The sequence below is a fragment of the Bos indicus x Bos taurus genome, chromosome 6 (genome assembly GCF_003369695.1).
Source record: "Bos indicus x Bos taurus breed Angus x Brahman F1 hybrid chromosome 6, Bos_hybrid_MaternalHap_v2.0, whole genome shotgun sequence".
In the NCBI taxonomy this organism is placed as follows: Eukaryota; Metazoa; Chordata; class Mammalia; order Artiodactyla; family Bovidae; genus Bos; species Bos indicus x Bos taurus.
The window spans coordinates 45391787-45413078 of NC_040081.1; positions in this window are offsets into that span (position 1 = coordinate 45391787).

Here is a 21292-nt window from a genome sequence, read left to right on the forward strand (position 1 = left end):
TCAATACTGGCAACCCACTCCAGAATTGTGTGTGTTAGTCACTCAGTTCAGTTCAGTTCAGTTCAGTCGCTCAGTTGTGTCCGACTCTTTGCGACCCCATGAATCACAGCACGCCAGGCCTCCCTGTCCATCACCAACTCCCAGAGTTCACTCAGACTCACGTCCATTAAGTCAGTGATGCCATCCAGCCATTTCATCCTCTGTCGTCCCCTTCTCCTCCTGCCCCCAATCCCTCCCAGCATCAGAGTCTTTTCCAATAAGTCAACTCATCGCATGAGGTGGCCAAAGTACTGGAGTTTCAGCTTTAGCATCATTCCTTCCAAAGAAATCCCAGGGCTGAGCTCCTTCAGAATGGACTGGTTGGATCTCCTTGCAGTCCAAGGGACTCTCAAGAGTCTTCTCCAACACCACAGTTCAAAAGCATCAATTCTTCGGCGCTCAGCCTTCTTCACAGTCCAACTCTCACATCCATACGTGACCACAGGAAAAACCATAGCCTTGACTAGACGGACCTTTGTTGGCAAAGTAATGTCTCTGCTTTTCAATATGCTATCTAGGTTGGTCATAACTTTCTTTCCAAGGAGTAAGCATCTTTTAATTTCATGGCTGCAGTCACCATCTGCAGTGATTTTGGAGCCTCAAAAAATAAAGTCTGACACTGTTTCCACTGTTTCCCCATCTATTTCCAATGAAGTGATGGGACTGGATGCCATGATCTTAGTTTTCTGAATGTTGAGCTTTAAGCCAAATTTTTCACTCTCCACTTTCACTTTCATGAAGAGGCTCTTGAGTTCCTCTTCACTTTATGCCATAAGGGTGGTGTCATCTGCATATCTGAGGTTGTTGATATTTCTCCTGGCAATCTTGATTCCAGCTTGTGCTTCTTCCAGTCCAGCGTTTCTCATGATGTACTCTGCATAGAAGTTAAATAAGCAGGGTGACGATATACAGCCTTGACATACCCTTTTTCCTATTTGGAACCAGTCTGTTGTTCCATGTCCAGTTCTAACTGTTGCTTCTTGACCTGCATACAAATTTCTCAGGAGGCAGGTCAGGTGGTCTGGTGTCCAACTGTTTGTGACCCTTAAGACTGTAGCCTGCCAGGCTCCTCTGTCCATGGGATTCTCCAGGCGAGAATACTGGAGTGGTTAGCCATTTCCTTCTCCACAGGGTCTTCCTGACACAGGGACTGATCCTGAGTGTCCTGCGTTGCAGGCAGAATCTTTACCATCTGAGCCACCAAGGAAGCCGCCAGTATTCTCACTTGGAAAATTCTATGGACAAAAGTGCCTGGTGGGCTACGGTCCATGGAATCAGAAAGAGTTGGACATGACTGAGCACAATAAAGCTGATCAAACAAAGCACCTGTATGAGAATCATTTGATTCCTTTATCTAAAGTTGACAACTTCAAGAGACAGTTTCATCTTCCTTTTTCCCTCACAGAGGTCCCCAAGAGATCTTCAGAGCTGGTGCTATCCTGAACCTATCAGTTCCTCCTGAAGGTTAGCCAGGTTCTAGATTCTAGCTAGTTCTAGGTTCTGAATCTCTAGAATTTACAGGGCAAGAGCAACATGTGCAGGAGTGTCTGGTTACCAAGGGTTGCAGAGCGGCAGGCCAGCTGGGCAAGCCAGCAGCTGAGCCCTCAAATATACTTTCACCCCCAGAGGCCAACTAATTTTTTGACATAGAAAGTTGTTAAGTGAAAACAAGAGCTAAAAGATTACAAGATTACAAGCTATAAGTCAAAAAGATTACAAAGCAGTACTGTCAATCTATTATATCTAGGTCCCAAACCTGAAAATGTAAACCCTACTAGCAACAGGAGACCTTGCTGTAGGAATTGTGAAGATATGGGGGCTTTTCCATATTCTCCAGATTTTTCTATAATTTACTTGTAACTTCTGTAATTGGTAAAAAATATTATTTAGACAAAAATTAAAATAGCACCAGAATCTCAGCTGTGTTTGGAGAAGAACATAAAATTTGAGTGCTTCAATAGAATTTGCTTTCCAGAAAATGAGATTTGCAATTTTAAACATATATTTAGTCCCTCTCACTGACCAACCTGAGTAGTTGAGAGCAGAGTGTGTCACGGTTGTGATCTTTTGGGGATTCTCTTTCCTCTTTATCTCAGACCCCTGGCTCCTCTGTGATCAGGCAGGCCCCTGTGATTGGCAGATCCCTGAGGAGCTACAGAGCAGGTACTGACTAGCCTAAGAAGGGTGGGAAGGACTTACTGCCTTGCACACAATTCCAATTCATTACATGTTTGTTAGTTAATTGACAGAGCTCCTTGACTCCTTCAGAGGTCTTCCCAAGAGTCAGGAGGGAGGTCTAACTATAACCTCCCCACTTCTCATTCATTTATTCAAACAATGCATTGTAATAGATGCAGGATAAGCATTTGACAAAATTCAACATCTATTTATGAAAAAACAATTGACAAAGTTGGTATAGTGGGAATATAGCTCAATGTAATAAAGGTGATATATGACAAGCCCAGAGCTAGCATTCATACCGAATGGTGAAAAGCTGAAACCTTTTCCTCTAAGGTCAGAAACAAGACAAGGATGCCCACTGTCACCAATTTTATTCAACATAGTGTTGAAAGACGTAGCCACAACAGTCAGACAAGAATAAGTGGGGGTGGGGAAAGCATGCACATTGGAAAGGAAGATGTAAAACTGTCACTATTTGCAGGTGGCATGGTATTACATATAGAAAACTCTAATAACTTCATCAAAAAACACTTAGAACTAGCAAATGTTCAATAACATTGTAGAAAAAAAATCCATTTTGTTTCTATACACTAATAATTAGAAAGAAAAATTAAGGAAATATGTTTTACAGTTGTTTCAAAAAGAATAAAATACCAAAGAATACATTTATCCAAGGAGGTGAAAGATCTGTACTCCTCAAAAACTATAAGACGTCGGTGAAAGGAATTGAAGACAGCCCAAATAAATGGAAAGATATTCCACACTGATATTAAAATGTTTATATTACCCAAAGCAATCTACAGATTGAGTATAATCCCTATCAAAATATCTAGGACATTTACACAGAAATAAACAGTCTCTTCAATAAATGGTACTATGAAAACTAGACAACCATATGTAAAAGAATGAAACTAGACCAATTTCTTATACTATCTATAATACAAAAACAAGCTTAAAATGGACTAAAGACTTAAATTAAGGCCTGAAACCATAAAACGCTTAGTAGGAAACAAGGCAATGGCACCCCACTCCAGTACTCTTGCCTGGAGAATCCCACAGACAGAGGAGCCTGGTAGGTTGTGAAGTCCATGGGGTTGCTGGGAGTCTGACACGACTGAGCGACTTCACTTTCACTTTTCACTTTCCTGCATTGGAGAAGGAAATGGCAACCCACTCCAGTGTTCTTGCCTGGAGAATCCCAGGGACGGGGGAGCCTGGTGGGCTGCCGTCTATGGGGTCGCACAGAGTTGGACACGACTGAAGCGACTTAGTGGCAGTAGGAAACACAAGCAGTGAGATCTTTGACATTAGTGTTAGCAATGTTTGTTGGATCTGTCTCCTCAGGCAAATGTTTCTTCTCGTGAAAACTATAACTCATTGATGAAAGAAATTGAAGAAGACACAAGTAAATGGAAAGATATTCCATGCTCTGCAATTGGAAGAATTAATACTGTTAAAATGTCCATACTATTCAAAGCAATCTGCAGAGTCGATGCAATTACTATCAAGATTCCCATGGCATTTTTCACAGGGCTAGAGCAAATAGTCCTAAAATGTGTACAGAACTATAATAGACCCTGAATAGTCAAAGCCATCTTGAGAATAAAGAACAAAGCTGGAGACACCACAAACCTTGATTTTAATGGATGAAGAGAAGAAATTGTGGTATATATATGGAATGTTATTCACCCAGAAAAAAGACTGAAATCTGGTCATTTATAACAACATGGATTGACCTTGAGGGCACTATGCTGAAATAAGTGAAATTAGCCAGACAGAGAAAGACAAAATACCATGTGATCTCACTTAATCTGTGGAACTTCAGAAACAAACAAAAACCAAGTTCATAGATAAAGAGAACAGACGGTTTCAGAATCAGGAAATGGGAGTACCGTGAAATGCATTAAGGAGGTTGAAAGGTACAAAATTACAGTGATAAATAAGTTAAAGGAATATACTGTAGCGGTGACGATAGTAATATCGTATTGTATTTTTGAAAACTGCTGAGTAAATCTTAAAAGTCCTTGTCACAAGGAAAAACGTTTTTGTAATTATGTATGGAGATGATTGTTAATTATACTCATTATGGTGATCATTTTGCCATACACACTAATACCAAATCATGAAAAAAAATTGGAAGACAAGTACAACAGCAATAAAAAATAAAGATGAGACATTTTCTCATTTATGCTATTAGTACTCATACTTGGCAGTATAGGACTGGCGTTGATAGGGGGTTACTAAGCCTGGCACTCCTGAAAAGTCATGCAAGAGAGTGACTCTACTGGCTCTGGAATACGAGAGCACAGCAACCACACAACACGGGGTCTAGAGGTGGGCAGGCGCACACTGACATCACAGGCCGCATCCAGCCTGCAAGGTCATCGTGGGCAAACTACTCATCTATCTGAGTCTTGGATTCTGCATTTTGAAAACAAAAATAATAATTCCCGCTGTGCAGGATTGCTGTGAGCCCTGAGTAAGATCGAAAACATGTGACGCAATCTGTGTCACAAAGCATGTGTTCTGTAGATGGCTCCTTCCCTCCTGGCCTTTCTTAGAGGTTTCAGAGTATCTAAAATAAACTACCATTGACTATCATGTGATTGGAAAATATTAAAAATTTTGACCATTCCAAATGTTGGTAAGGATACAAGATATGCAGAACTCTCAGGTCTGCTGGTGGGAAGTGTAAATGGGTATTAACACATTAGCCAGCTACATAGCTATAAAGTAGAAAATATGCATATCTTTTGACATAGTAATTGAACTTTTTGTTATGTATTATCAAAAACTTCTAGCACATGTGCATGAAGAAATATGTTCAGAAAACAGCCATTGACATATTGTTAGTATTAAAAAAAAAAAAAACAGGAAAATGGGTAACTAATAGTATAGTTGCAAAATGAAATATTACATACCAGTAGTCCTGTTTTAATGTTCCTGTATATATCAACATATATATCAAACACACAGGGTGGAATGAAAAGCAAATTTTGGAAGAATACTATTCAAATACAATTTTAAAACGTTCAAAATGATTCTATATAATGTTTGTCCTTATTTACGTACACAGCAGAAGTCTTAAAAGTACACTGAAATTAGAAATTCTAAATTCAAATAGTGAATTTAGAATTCACTGGGCATAGAGGGCTTCCCAGGAGGCACTAGTGGTAAAGAATTCGCCTGCCAATACAGAAGATGCAGATTCCATCCCTGGGTCAGGAAGATCCCCTGGAGGAGGGCATGACAACCCACTCCAGTATTTTTGCCTGGAGAATCCCATGGACAGAGGAGCCTGGCGGGCTACAGTCTATGGGGTAGCAAAGAGTCAGACATGACTGAAGCAATTTAATACTAGGCATACAGGGAGGGCACAGGTGGAAGGAGGGATACCTGTGGCAAGGTTTCTGCATCTGCATATTGTTTTATTTATTCAAAAACTTTTTATCCCTGCATGCAGGATCTTCAGTTGGGCCTTAGCTCCCTAGCCAGGGATGGAACCTGGGCCCTCTGCAGTAGGAGTACAGATTCTTCACCAAGCATTTTATAAAAGTGGTTGGTGAGTACCTGACCATTATTTTCTATAATGTTTGAAATAGTTCATTAAAATAAAATATAAAAAAGAACACAGTAGAGATTTAGAGCACTAAAGAGCACAGATTTTTCTTTGGTTAGGGTTGATATCCCATCTCAATCATTCCTAAACACGATGACCCCAGGAAAGTCTCATAATCTCTTTAACTCTCATTTTCCCCAGCTGCAAAATGGGAATAATTTTAACAGTTATAAGATGGGGTAAGATAAAGATTGAATAAGGTTATGAATGCATAATCCTGGTACGTAATCCTGCTTAGTAAATGTTAATCAGTATTATCATCATCTCTGATTGACTGGGGGAAGGGCATTCTTGAATCACTCTGAATCTCCATTTCTTAACTCTAGAAAGTGAGATTTTGTGCACTGTATCTCCCGAACTTATTCCTCTTCTAACTGCCAGTTTGCACTCTTTGACCCATATCTCCCAGTTCCCCCGCCTGCATCCTGGGTAACCATCACTCTTCTTTCTATTTGTTTGGTTCTTTCAGATTCCACATAGAAGTGAGATCATACAGTATTGGTTTCTGTCTGTCTGACTTGTTTAGCATAATGCCCTCAAGTTCCATCCAAATTGGCATGGACAGATTTCCTTCTTTCTCATGGCTGAATAATATTCCATTATATATTTATGCTATGTCTTCTTTATTCATCCATCAATGGACACAGGTTATTTCCATACCTTGGCTATTGTGAATAATGCAACAATAAACATAGGAGTTGCAGACATCTTTTCAAGCCCTTATTTTCATTTCCTTTTGCTGTATAAGCAGAAGTGGGATTTCTGGATCACGTGGTAGTTCTATTTTTAATTTTTAACAATATTGTATGTGAAAGTTAGTAAGAAAGTAGAGCTTCAATGTTTTCACCAGAAAAAAGGAGATAAAAATTACATGGTGTGATGGAAGTGTTAGCTAACGCTCTGCTAGTAATAATATAGCAATACATAATTGTATCAAATCAACATATTGCACACCTTAGACTTCACAATGTAATATGTCCATTATAGCTCAACTTTAAAAAAGAAAGTGAGATTTTGGTGTCTTGTCTGGATGAAATGTAACTGAAAATAAGGAGATAAGCTTGGAATAGTTCTTTTAAGTCTGTTTTTAAGAGGAAGCTAAGTTTTGACAAGAGCTGCTAATTAAGTCTGCAAGGAGGACATGGTGCTGATTAAATCAGCTGTACTTGCCGTGGAAGATCCTCCGAAATAATGAAGAGCTGTCGAATTCTTTCAGCACTGTGCAGCCGCAGTTTATATGTTCAGTTCAGGGCTTGTTCTCATGTAATCTGGCAGGATACCCACAGTGACACTTATTTCAGGCTTCTTCGTAGGAAAATAGGAAAAACAAACCCAACTTGTCCTTCAACAATTCTTTACCATTCTCCTTCTCTATACCATCATTGTACAGGTGCCTAGAGTGACCCTGAAGCCCCTGCTTTAATTAAATGATCCCACAGGGGAAACAGAGCAAATACCAAAGAACAAAGGCCTGAGCAATGTGACAAAAGTGTGTAACTGAGTGGCAAAAACAAGCTTCATTGAGTGGTAAAAACAAGCTTCATTGAGTGGTAAAGACAAGCTTCATTGAGTGGTAAAGACAACAAGCCTGGGGGAACCTATAGAAGGGAGCAGTCAATGAAGGCTGCAAAAAAGAAGCTCCAGTTTTGTATCAGACAAATGAAAGTTGAAAGCAAGCCCCCTCCCACGTCTACAGGAGGCACACTCTTCTGATCCACGTGGTTACCCATATGACTTGCTTTAGCCAACAGGACCTTAGTGGAGCTGATATGAATGAAGGCATTAAGATGGTTGCCTGATTGGGTTTTGAACTTTTTGTCATGAAATTTTTGGTGAAGATAAACTTCACCTATACCCTCTTCAGTTCTTTCAATGGGGACCTGCAGATTAAAACAATAAATGACAACTTTTTAAATTAATATTTTATGCACGTGAGAATTTACAGAAAAAGAGAAACACAAAGAAATGGCTAGACCCAGGAGTTTATATACCCTTTTAACAAAGGAAAGGGGGTTTGGGATTTGAGGGATGATATATTGTGGGAAATAACTAGGAAATATATAGGGAAACTAAAGGAACACAAGGGTTATTTTAGAAAGATTCTTTAATGCAGACTCATCTCAGCGCTGCGGAGAAGGCAATGGCACCCCACTCTAGTATTCTTGCCTGGAAAATCCCATGGATGGAGGAGCCTGGTGGGCTACAGTCCATGGGGTCGCTAAGAGTCAGACACAACTGAGAGACTTCACTTTCACTTTTCACTTTCATGCATTGGAGAAGGAAATGGCAACCCACTCCAGTGTTCTTGCCTGGAGAATCCCAGGGACGGGGGAGCCTGGTGGGTGCCGTCTATGGGGTCGCACAGAGTCAGACACGACTGAAGTGACTTAGCAGCAGCAGCAGCATCTCAGTGCTGACTCTCCATCTCTAGTGATAAGAGTTGCTCTCTTCTTCCTGGTATGGGAGAGGAGGGGACATCACTACAAAGGGAAATTTGTGGCCTGCTTTTGGCAGAAAACAGAAGGGCAGGGGACTTTTCCTACATCTGCAGATTCTCAATAACCCTTATGTCAAAGCAGCATATTTTGGGGTTGCATATTCTAATCCCATTCAACATGCCCCAGCTGCCTGCTGACCCCAGAAGACAAAAAGATACACAAGGCATGCTTTGATCCCCTACAGTCTAGAATGAAGCCCAGCCTAGATGAGCTGAACTACAGCCAACCCACAGGTGCCTGAGTGAGAAATAAATGCTTATGGCCATGTGCCACTGAGAAAATCTAATGGATAGATGAGATATGTAATACAATCATATTATAATCTCGATATGATTGTAATAGTTTATTAATCAGTGAAATGGGGGAAATATGTATGTTATTTGCAGTGGTGTGTGCTAAGTTGCTTTAGCTGTGTCCAACTCTATGTGACCCTGTGTACGATATCCCACCAGGTTCCTCTGTCAATGGGATTCTCCAGGCAGGAATACTGGAGTAGGTTGCCATGCCCTCCTCCAATTGCAGTGGTATCATGAGAATTAAGTGAAATATGAACTTAAGGTCTCATCCTGAGGATACAACTGAGGTCATGATAATTTTGATATCTGACCCGCTCATGAGGACATTTACTTCCTGAAAACAGGTCTGTAAGTAGTCCTGGTGTTCCTTAGTATTGGGGTGTGACCCTTCACTCAACAGCCTCTGACCCCCACAATTGTACAAGGGTACCACTTAAAACTCACGTTCCTCATTATTTACTCGCTCAGACTGGTCATTTGGTGAAACTGTCATGGAGACTCATCAAAAAACAGCAGAGGATCTGAGCTTCATGATGCAGGATGGCTTGGTTCGTTTACTTAACAAACAGCTATAGAGTACAGAGTGATGTGTATCAGCAGCACTTTAAGCTGGATGCATGACTTAGGGTCATGGCTCTGATAGGGAGAATGAGGATCAAAAACACTCTCTCCCTCACTTACACTCCATTAGTGAACTCCACAGCCTGCTAGGGCCCCAGAGAGTCAGAATTTGGTGAGACAGCTCTTTCAAATGTGAGATATTCCTAGAATGTCAGGGCTGAGCAGAGATTATCTGTTAACCCAGTCTAGTTTTCCCCAGCAGCCCTGAGGGCCTGTTGCCCAGTCTGGGTTATTAGAGTCAATTTCCCTTCTGACTTCTGTAAGGGCTTCCCCACCCATAGTCCTCAAGTCTATTAGGCGTGTCCAAGTCACAGGCATCAACAGCATGTCAAGATTTGTTCCCAGAAGATATTCCAGGTTCCATGCAAACACTAGTCTACAAATGGCTTCTTGAGAGAGGGAGTATCTTTTGACTATGAGATCCTACTTATAGAAATAATACATGGAAAATACCAGGTGAGTGGTAGGTAGCCAAGAAATGTTGATTCTTTTCTACTTCCTGGAAGAGAGGAAACCTGAGTTGGATTATGGAGCAGCTGGAATGAAAAAGAGAGAAGTCAGAAGTCTCTGGGCCCAATGTTTAGTTCAGTTCAGTTCAGTTGGGTCACTCAGTCGTGTCCGACTCTTTGCGACCGCATAGACTGCAGCGTGCTAGGCTTCCCTGTCCATCACCAACTCCCAGAGCTTGCTCAAACTCATGTCCGTCGAATCGGTGATGCCATCTAACCATCATTGTGTGGGCGGGGGTGGGGTGGGGAGCGCAATCATTTTACATCAGACCCTGAAGACAGCTCAGAGATGAGATGACGCTTAGACCAATAACGTGGGCCCAAATGGCCTGCTGGTTGCTCAGGGCTACATAGCAAGTAGTTCAGGCCAGGTGTCTTTGCTCTGGGCATTTGCACACCTGTGAGCACTAGGGGACATCATTTTGGGGATGAAATTATTATAAGGACTCTTGGAATTACCGTAATTTTTAAAGTCTTGTTCATGTTTATGCTAAGTCGCTTCAGTTGTGTCCAACTCTTTGTGACCCTATGGACTGTAGCCCACCAGGCTCCTCTCCAGGTAAGAATACTGGAGAGGGTTGCCATTTCTTCCTCCAGGGGATCTTCCTGACCCAGGGTTTGAACCTGAATCTCTTCTGTCTCCTGTAGGCAGACAGGTTTTTTACCACCACTGTCACCTAGGAAGGCCCTGAAGTCGTAATGAGTACTGTTTTTCTTACATTTGTGTCTCTTCTTCAAATGTTAACATTATCCATTTAAAACAGTTACTGATCTCTGTTATCTTTAAAATAAATTATTAAGACTTTATTTTTTTAGATCAGTTTCAGGTTCACAGCAGAATTTTAGGAAAGGTACGGAAATTGCCCATATACTTCCAGAATCCCACACATTCATAGCCTTTCCTGTTATCAACATCTCCCACCAGAAGTGTACATTTGTTATAACTAACCAACCTATACTGGCACATCATAATCACCAAAAGTCCATAGTTTTCATTATGGTTTAATCCTTGTGTTGTACATCTGATAAATTCTGGCAAATGCATAATGACATGTACCCATCATTACGTTATCAGCATCATTCAGAGGGTTTTCACTACCCTAAAATCCTCTGTGCTTCCCCTATTCATCTCTCCCTACGCCTCTCTGATCTTTTTACTGTCTCCCTAGTTTTGCCTTTGCCAGAATGCCATGAGTTGGAATCATACAGTATGTAGCCTTTCCAGATGGGTTTCTTTCACTTAGTAATATGCATTCAAGTTTCTTTCATATCTGCTCATGGCTTTCTAACTTCTTTCTTTTTAGCTCTGAATAATATTCCATTATCTGGATGGACCATAGTTTATCCATTTACTTACTAAAGGGCATCTTTGTTGTTTCCAAGTTTGGGCAATTATGAAAAAAGTTGTATTAAATATTTGTATGCAAGTTTTTGTGTGGACAGAAGTTTTCAGTTCATTTGGCTAAATACGAAGGAGTGCCACGGCTGGATTACATGTTAAAACTATGTTTAATTTTGTAAGAAACTGCCACACTGTCTTCCTAACTGGTGAACCATTGTGCATTCCTGCCAGCAATGGATGAGAGTGGGACCAATGCCCTTTTCTGTTCTGTGACCTCTCAGCAAGGAGTCCTGTCAAGCTAAGGGACTCGGCCACAGGAGATGGCATGACATGTGAGATAGGCTGGTTCCCAAAGACCAACCCAGTACATTTTCTTTGTGGAGAGAATAGAAACTAAAAAATAAGGGCTCTCCTTACAGTGTGCAGCCAGCCAGGGCCAGCTAGGCTTTGGTTTCCTTGTCTTTAGTGCCTCTAAGAATCATTTTGGTCTAAGTAATGTGCTAAAGCCCTTTGCTGCTCTGCAAACACCAAGAGCCATCAGGTAGCCACTTTGAGTTTCTTTGCCTATTGAGGAGCCAACTAACATTCTCTGTATTTTGGGGTTTGTTTTTTGTTTTTGTTTTTTTTTTTTTTGGTCACACCAAGCAGCATGTGGGATCTTAGCTTCCCGACCAGATAGAACCGCTGTGCCCCATGCATTAATCACTGGACCACGAGGGAAGTCTTCTCTGGTTTTCTCTTTGCAAAGCCTCCAGAAGGCAAGTCCAGGCTTGGACTTGCAAGTTCAGGGCCTGCCTCACCTGAGCTTACTCACTGCTGAGTTCTTAGGTGGTGCTAACCCACAGGGACAGCTCTCTGTTCCATTGCCCACCCTCACCTCCGGGCCCTTGTTCATGAGATCCCTCTCATCTGATGTGTCCCATCCTATCTGCTTGACCCCAATTCTGCCCATCCTGCATGAGTCAGCCCCACCTCTGAGTCTATCTTTCATTTATGGGCTACCACTATTGCCCTTGAGCACTGAATGCCTGGAAACATCTCTTGTCTTATCTTGGTAATGGTTTACAAATTTACTACATTCATGTGCTTTGGATATAAATTTTTCACTTCATCTGTAACCTAGATTTCCTTTTGACTGTAGGTCCTTCGGGTATTGGTATGGGAGGTTAGAGAAGTAGGGTCAGAAAACTATTTACTCCAGTGAAATAAACTAACATTGTGCCATTAGGTAGTTTAATTTATTTAGGCAAATTGCCTACTCTCTCAGAGTCTCCCTTCCCCGACCCACATACACATTATTCCTCTGGAAGACGGTATCAGTGTTGGAATTTGTGGTGTCAAAAATAATTCAGGAGACTGCAAATAAGAAGAGCTTATTTAGGGCCTTAAGAATTAAAATTTAGGAGACCCAGATTTGAGGAACCTGAAGGAGTCTTCTGAGGATGAGAAAGAGGGACTTAGAAAAATGAAAGGCCACGAAGTTTTTAAAAGTTGCCTAGTATGAACTGTGACTGACTCTGTACCTGGGTCTGAAAATATTTGCCTTAGGGAATCACAAATTGTTTTAGGGTAGGGGTCTGAAACATGGTGACTGTCATGAGTTACCTTAGGGTAAAGATGTGATAAGCATCTTGAGTTTCTGGCAGTTTTTCTGGGTTACTTCATCAGGTCAAAATGTTAGATTTCATCCAGGCTGATGTGCCTAAGTCACACTTCCTTAATAACCTCCTAGTGCCATTTTAGAGAGCTCTTTTAGCAACACTAACTCTATTTTGATTTTCCTTTCACAGTGAGATGCTTGTGGTAATATGTAAGAGGTCTTCACACCGTCTAGTCATTGGGCCAAGCTCTGAAGTTAACACCTGCTTCAGTAAACTTGTGGTCTCCTCCCTTGTCTTAAGCATTGCTTCCAGACATCCCCTCCAACATCTTCTTATTAATGGGCTTCACTTCTGGCTCTCATTGGTGTTAAAGATTTCCACAGCTGCAGCGCTTGCTAGAGTCCTGACAGTCAGCACCCTCAGTGACTTTCCACATGTCCCCCTTGAGAACGTAAAAGTTTCTGGACACCTAACCACACAGAAAGCTGGCAAGACTCAGAGAAGCCAAACTCAGGCTCCTCCCCATTGGCTGCAGCAAACAGGCACTGGTTGTGCCCCAGCTACGGGCAGGGGGTCATGGTGCTTTCCAACAGAAGCAGAACAGATCTTTCTAGGCTCTAGGACTCTCCTGTGTTTAAGTTTGAGGGTCAGTCCTCCTGGGAACTTGTTAAGTCGTGTCTGACTCTTATGTGACCCCATGGACTGTAACCCACCATGCTCCTCTGTCCTTGGGATTTCCCAGGCTAGAATACCAGAGTGGGCTTCCATTTCTTTCTCCAGGGAATCTTCCTGACCCAGGGATTGAAACTGTATCTCCTGCATTGCAGGCAGATTCTTTACAACTTAGTCACATAGGAATCCCCCTCGAGACTGGAGAGGATATAAAAAAGGAGAACTGTGGCATCTGTCTTCCTCCTCCAGACCCTATTTTTCTGTTCTTTTTTTTCCCCACCACTCTTTGGGCTGGAAAGAGTGGATTTTTGTCTTCCTTACTTTATTATATTCTTTCAACCATAGCATGTATTTGTCACAAATGGAAGAGATACTGTCTGTACACTACTGATAGAAAAAATCTATGAACTAGTCTTCCAAACCTATCCCTTGATATACTAAAGACTGTAGGAAACTGATCCCTTACCAGGCTTAATTTGCTAGTCCATTATTCTGTTAATGTGAAACCAAATACTCTGGCTTTCTTCTACCTTCTGGTTATAAGCTTCAGGGCTCTCTATGAGAGAGAAGACTGCAAAGGAACATGAATTATAGGGGAAGTTAAAATACACTGGCTTAATATTTGTGAATATTAACTCAAATTTCACTTTAACACTTGTGGTTTTATTTAAGTTCTTGTATTTGTGGGTTTTGTCTCTATAAGTAAGTAGAATGCTTGTTTTAACTACTAGAGTTTCACACACTATTTTATCAGAATAAAAGAAAATTAGAAATAAAATTTTACAGCTTTACTGAGGTATAATTGACCTACAATATACAGCACGCATTTAAAGAATACGACTTGATGAGTTTTGAAATAGGTAAACAAATTGAAACTATCATCATAATCAAGATAAGCAATTATCTATCACTCTGAGAAGTTCAAAAACCATCTTTCCCCTTAACATCATCCCAATCCTTACATGCCCTAGGCAGTCAATGATAATCTTTCTGTCACTATAGATTAGTTGGCATTGTCTAGAAATTTATGTGAAGAATAATTTGATATGTACTTTTTTGAGGGAGAGGGTCTGGCTTCTCTAAGCATAATTACTTTAATATTTATCCATGTTTTTTTGTGTGTGTATCAATAGTTCATTCCTTTTTATTACTGGTTAGTAATTCATTTTATGACTATACCATAGATTGTTTATCTATTCTTTTGCTTATAGACATTTAGGTTGTCTCTAGTTTAGGGCTATTTAAAAGGAAGCCACTTTGAACACTGGTGTACAAGTGGACATGTATTTTCATGTTTTATTGGGTGAATAACTAAGAATGGAATGGCTAGGTTGTATGGGAAGTAGAATTGCCAGATTTGGTAAACAAAAATATATAAACCCCAATTAAATTTGAATTTTAGATAAACAAGCAATTCTTTAGTATATACATGTCCCATTTGAGACATACTTAAATTAAAATTTTTTCACTGTTTATGTGAAATTCAAATTTAACTTTGTGTCTTTTATCTGGCAACACTAAATTAGGAAGTGTACTATTAACTTTTTAAGGAATTCCTCAAGCTTTGTTCCTAAAGTGATTGTATCATTTTACATTCCCGTATTGCATTCCAGTACTTTTTGCCATCTGATGTGAAGAGCTGACTCATTAGAAAAGACCCTGATGCTGGGAAAGATTGAAGGCAGGAGGAGAAGTGGGCAACAGAGGACAAGAAGGTTGGATGGCATCACCGACTCAATGGACGTGAGTTTGAGCAAGCTCCAGGAGATGAAGGACAGGGAAGTCTGGAGTGTTGCAGTCCATGTGGTGGCAGAGTCGGACACGACCAAACAACAACATTCCCATGATAAGTAAATGAGGGGCTTCCCAAGTAGCTCAGTGGTAAATAATCCCTATTCCAGTATTCTTGCCTGAAAAATCCCATGGACAAAGAAGCCTAGGGGGCTACAGTCCATGGGGTTGCAAGAGTCAGATATGACTTAGCGACTAAAACAAGTCCCCAGGAGGACTGATCCTCAAACTTAAACACAGGGGAGTCCTAGGGCATAGAGTCAGACATGACTGATTAAGCATGCAAGTGTGAGCAGTCAATGAGAGTTTCATTTGCTTCATGTCCTTGCCAATACTTAATATAATCAATCTTTTGAATTTTACCAATCTAATGAACATGCAGTGGTATTTCTATGAGGTTTTAATTTGCCTTTCCATCATGACTAATGACATTAAAGTAATTTTAAGTCTGCTTATTTGCCATCCCTATAGTCAGCTTCATGAGGAGGTTATTTTGTTCAGTTTGTTTCTCCTGTTTTTGCATTGAGTTTCTGGTCTTTTATTATTGAGTTGCAAGGATTCTTTACATATGGTATATTGAAGTCCTCTGTCATATACATTTTTTTGCAGATATATTTTCTCAGTTTGTGACTTGCCTTTTCATTTGGGTAAGTGTCTTTTGAAGAGCAAGAGTTCCTCATTTTGGTCAAGTCCAATTTACTGATTTTTTAAATTTATAGTTCATGTTTTTTTGTGTCCTATGTAAGAAAATCTTTGCCAAATTCAAGGATCCCAGCACTTTCTTCCACAAGTTTTATAATTTTAGTGTATACATTCTATGACAAATTTTAATTTTTATATCTGGTGTAAGGGAAGAATCAAATTTTTTGTTTTGTTTTTGCTTGTGACTATTAAGTTGTTTTTATGAAAACATCTTTCTTTCTCCAAGGCAGATAATTTTTTTTTGTGGCAACTTTGTTGAAAATCATTTGACTGTATGTGTGTGGGAATTTCTAGAATCTCTATTCTTTACCATTTATTTGTCTATTTTTATGCTAGTATGATACTCACTGTCTTAATAACTGTAGCTTTATGGTAAGTCTTAAAATCAAGTAGTGTCAGTCTTCTAGTTTTGTTCTTATATTTGTTTTTACATATTTTCTTTTACATTGCTTTATTTATTCCAGGTCTTTGCATTTCCATATAAATTTTAGAATCAACTTGGCAATTTCTGCCAAAGTATCCTGCTGAGATTTTGATTGTTATTGCATTGAATCTATAAACCAATTCAAAAAGGATTTCTATCTTGAAACTATTAAGTCTATTAATCTATAAACATGGTATATATCTCCATTTTATTTAGGTTTGTTTAATTTTTCTCTTTGTTTAATTTTAAGTAATGCTCTTAGTTTTCAGAATACAGACTTCATAAAATTTTGTTAAATTTATCCCTAGGTATTTTATATTATCAGATACTGTGTGTTGTTTTACACTTCATCCATCCATCATATCCATTCTCCAACTGATGGGCATCCAGGCTGGTCCATCACCTTGCTCTCTCAGTACTGCTGTGAAGAACATCCTCCTTCATATATATTCCCCATGGGACCTGTGCAGTTTGTGGAGTCCATACTCAGGAGGGTTTGCTGAGTCTATTGATATTAAATTTCAGCATTACTGCCATATTGCTTGCCAGTTTGCCCTCCCAGTGACTAAGAATGAGAGTTACTATTTTCCCATATGCATGTCTTTCTCATTCTTGCAAATATGATGGCTATGAAGTTATTATGCCTTTTAATTTTAGTTTGTATTTCTTTGACTTCAAGCTAGATTAGCAGCTCTTTATTTGTAAGTCATTAAATTTTCTTCATTTATGAATTACCTGATAATAGGTTTTGAATATTTTTTCTACTAGGTTTTCTGTTTGTTGTGGTGGTTAATTAACATACATTCCTAGTGCAACCTATATATTGCTCCTTTGCCTTGTTGGATGTTACAAATGCCTTCTCCCAGCCTGTCACCAATCCACCAACTTTGGCTGTGGTAGACTTTTCTGAATAAAAATCCTTCATTTTTGAAGAGGAGAAATCTATATATTGTTTTTAAAAAATCTTTCCTCATTAAAATGTGTAAAATGCTGCTGCTGCTGCTAAGTCACTTCAGTTGTGTCTGACTCTGTGCGACCCCATAGACGGCAGCCCATCAGGCTCCACCATCCCTGGGATTCTCCAATCAAGAACACTGGATCGGGTTGCCATTTCCTTCTCTGACGCATGAAAGTGAAAAGTGAAAGTGAATTCGCTCAGTCGTGCCTGACTCTTAGCGACCCCATGGACTGCAGTCTACCAGGCTCCTCCGCCCATGGGATTTTCCAGGCAAGAGTACTGGAGTGGGGTGCCATTGCCTTCTCTGAATGTATAAAATATTCTCCTACAATTTCTCCTGCTAGCCTTGTGGTTCTACTTTTTATGTTAAATTTTTAATTTATTTTGAATTTTAAAAATAAAGGACATGAGATACAATTTCAATCTTATTTTTCTGCATATGATTGGCCAATTTCCTAACTCTATTTATTAAATATTCTACTCTCAGTCCCACTGAGTTGTGATAATATTTTATCACACATCAAATTTCCATATAAATCTAGTCGGTTCCTGTGATCCCCATTTTTTCACCTGGAATCATCTGTCTGTTCCTGCACCATCACCCTACTATTTCTGCTATTATGATTTTATTGTATAATAATATTTGGTAGGTCAATGCGCTTTTCTTTTTTTAGTTTGTTATGCATGGATTTTTATTCTTTCATATAAATTTTAAAATCAGTTTGCTAGTGTCTCACAAAATCAAGACTTTGATTAAAATTTCAGTGAATTTATATATCAACTATGAGGAAATTGATATATTTTTATGTTGTTATCCCACCCATGAACTTGGTATATTGCTTTATTTATATCTTCTCTATATACTTCTAAAAAAATGTTTATTTATTATTTATTTTTGGGTTTTTGTTGCTGCATGCTGGCTTTCTCTAGTTTTGGTGAACAGGGGCTACTCTCTAGCTGTGGTGCCTGGGCTTCTCATTGCGGTGGCCTCTCCTGTTCCAGAGCACAGGCTCCAGGATATGTGAGTTTCAGTAGCTTCAGCTCCCTGACTCCAGCTCCAGAGCACAGTCTTGGTAGCTGTGGGGCACAGGCCCAGCTGCCCCGCAACATGTGGAATCTTCCCAGACCAGGGATCGAACTCATGTCCCCTGCATTGTTAGGAAGGCTCTTAACCACTGGAGCACCAGGGAAGTCCATTATATACTTTTAAATTAAAATTTTTTTTCTTGGTAAAGATCTATTGAATTCATTGTTAAGTTAATTACTAGCATATTTGTTTATCCTTTTTATAACTGTATTGCTATTGTAAATGAACTATTTAATTTGTTACAATATTTATTATTTTATTAAATCTTTGTTTTTAATACATATAATTCTTTAATATTTTATCATTTAGTTATTTGTTGGTGTAGGAAAATGCTAATATTTATAAAAATTTTTTGGTCTCATTGAGAGGACTGTGGGATCCTAGTTCCCAGACCAGGGGTTGAACCCGCATCCTCAGCAGTGAAAGAATGAAATCTTAATCACTGGTCTGCCAGGAAATTCCCGAATATATATATATTTTTTAATTGACATTTTATACTGAAACATTTTGGACACTTTACTGGACTTCAAATGACTCACAACTTGGCCTCTCCCTCTATTAGACGGCAGAAAGACTACCATTTCCCCAGTTCCCCAGGGGCTTTGCGGTGATTAAGCAGTAGATAAATTTGGAGGTCTGTCTCAAACTTGTCAAAATAGTCATTAAGAATGAAGAGAAAGTCCAAAGCATGGATCATAAATTCAAACACCTACATAGGTTACGTTTAAACAGCAGGGAATGGTGGAGACGGGGGCAAGCCAGAAACCACAAGATCTATCTAAAAGGAGCAGACCTTCTCAGCTTTAGCCAGTTCTTGCCATATAGCAATGAAAGTCCAGTTTTTCACATCTGTAGATTTTTGCAGGAAAAGCCTAAAATCTTTAAGATAACAACATAACTGAATTCTTAAAAGCATTTGGTGGACCAAATAAGTCACATCTGAGTACTAGATCTGTCTGACAATCTACTGAACTTCACCTCTGGCCTAAGAATGTCCCAAGGAGAGGCGACAATAGGGAAGTAACTGAGTATCACCTCTGGACCCCATCCTCCATTCCTTTCTTTCTCCCCACCCCCACCCCGAACCCCCAGCCCTGTTGCCTTTACTGCACAGGGTTCTATTCTAGCCAGCATGGACATCAGACTTTTGGGAACTGAGTTTAGAACATAAGGAGAGAAGATGGAGATCAAGGCTGGACCTATATCATACTGTCTGAGAACTCCCAAGAGAACAGGAGTCTAAGCTGGAACAGGAATTGATGGAAGACCTACTAGCTTCCCTGGTAGCTCAGATGGTAAAGAATCCAGCCTCCAGTGCAAAAGACGCAGGTTCGATCCCTGGGTTGGGAAGATCCCCCAGAGAAGGGAATGGCTACCTTTCCAGTGTTCTTGTCTGGAGAATTCCATGGACAGAAGAGCCTGGTGGGCTACAGTCCACGGGGTCTCAAAGAGTTGGCAGAACGGAGCGACTAACACTTTTACTCTCTTTCTAGCAGCTTCAACTGAAGTGATTGAAGTGGTTTGGCTCTGGAACCACTACTGTTCTTTCCAGAATCAGCTGAGATGAGCGTGTTTGAGCAACTGTCTCATATCAGGACAGCTCCCAAGAGTCCATATTCTGGACCTTAATCAACCTGCCATGGTGTTTTAGGTTGGTATTATGGGCTGAATTGTGTCCTCCTAAAACTCACGTATTAGAGTCTTAACCCCCAGTACCACAGAATGTGATCACATTTGGAGATAGGGTCTTTAAAGAGATATTTAAGGTAAAATGAGGTCATTAGGGATGGGCCCTGATGCAAGAGGACTGCTGTTCTTGTAAGAGGAGGAGATTAGGGCACAGACACACACAGAAGGAAGACTATAAAGAGATACCGTTAGAAGACCTGCCACCTACATGCCATGGAGAGGCCTCAGAAGAAACCACCCTGCTGACATTTTGATCTTGGATTTCCAGTCTCCCTACAGCAAGAAAATAAGCTCTGTTGTTTAAGTCACCCAGTCTGTGCTACTTTGACATGGCAGCTCTAGAAGACTAACATAATTGTGTTTCTTGGAAACAGATTCTTAGTGCAGGGTTGTGTGGAAAGTGTTATAGGAGCCTTTATAGGAGATGTCAGGAAATCTAATGTGAAAACAAGGAGGGCAGAATTGGGCAGAGACAGAATTTGAGCTAGAATGAGGGTGCCACCAAGATGGTGTTCTGGAGCTGGGGTGGCCCTTCAAGGGCTGTTCCAAATTGAGGCAAGGAGCCTTTGTTTTCCTACACCAATCATTACCAAGGTGAAGGAGGGGTGATGATTTTTTTACCCTTTAAGGAATGTTTGGCAATGTCAGAACTTTTTTGGCTGTCACAACTGGCCTATGAAGGGGTGTGTGTGTTGGGGCGGGATGCATGCACTACTGGCTTCTAATGGGTAGAGACCAGTGATGCTGCTGTAGTACATCCTAATGCCCAAGACAGGCAACCCTCCTCCACCGCCCCATGACAAAGAAGCACCTGACCCTGAATGTCAATAGTGCTGAGACTTGTGCAAACCTCCCTCCCGGCATTAACAAGTCATTGGCCCTGAGCTGCATGTGGAAAGATTTTTACCCTGTCACTGATGGCAATTCCCAGTGAGGAGTGCAGCTATGAACTGTCAGTGGCCTGTGTTCCCAGCAGCTGGAGAATAGGCATGTTTGCCATGAAGAGCATCTAGGTGGACCAAAGAGCCCTTGATCTGACCCCTCAACTTCTCTTTCTAATAAAAATAACAAGCAATCATGTTCAGGGCACCGTCCTCAGAGTTATACACGTTATTCTACTTGATTGTGTGTGTGCTGAGTCACTTCAGTTGTGTCCGTTGTCTCTTTGCAACACTCTGTTCTATAGCCCGCCAGGCTCCTCTGTCCATGGGATTCTCCAGGCAACAATACTGGAATGGGCTGCATTTCCTTCTCCAGGAGATC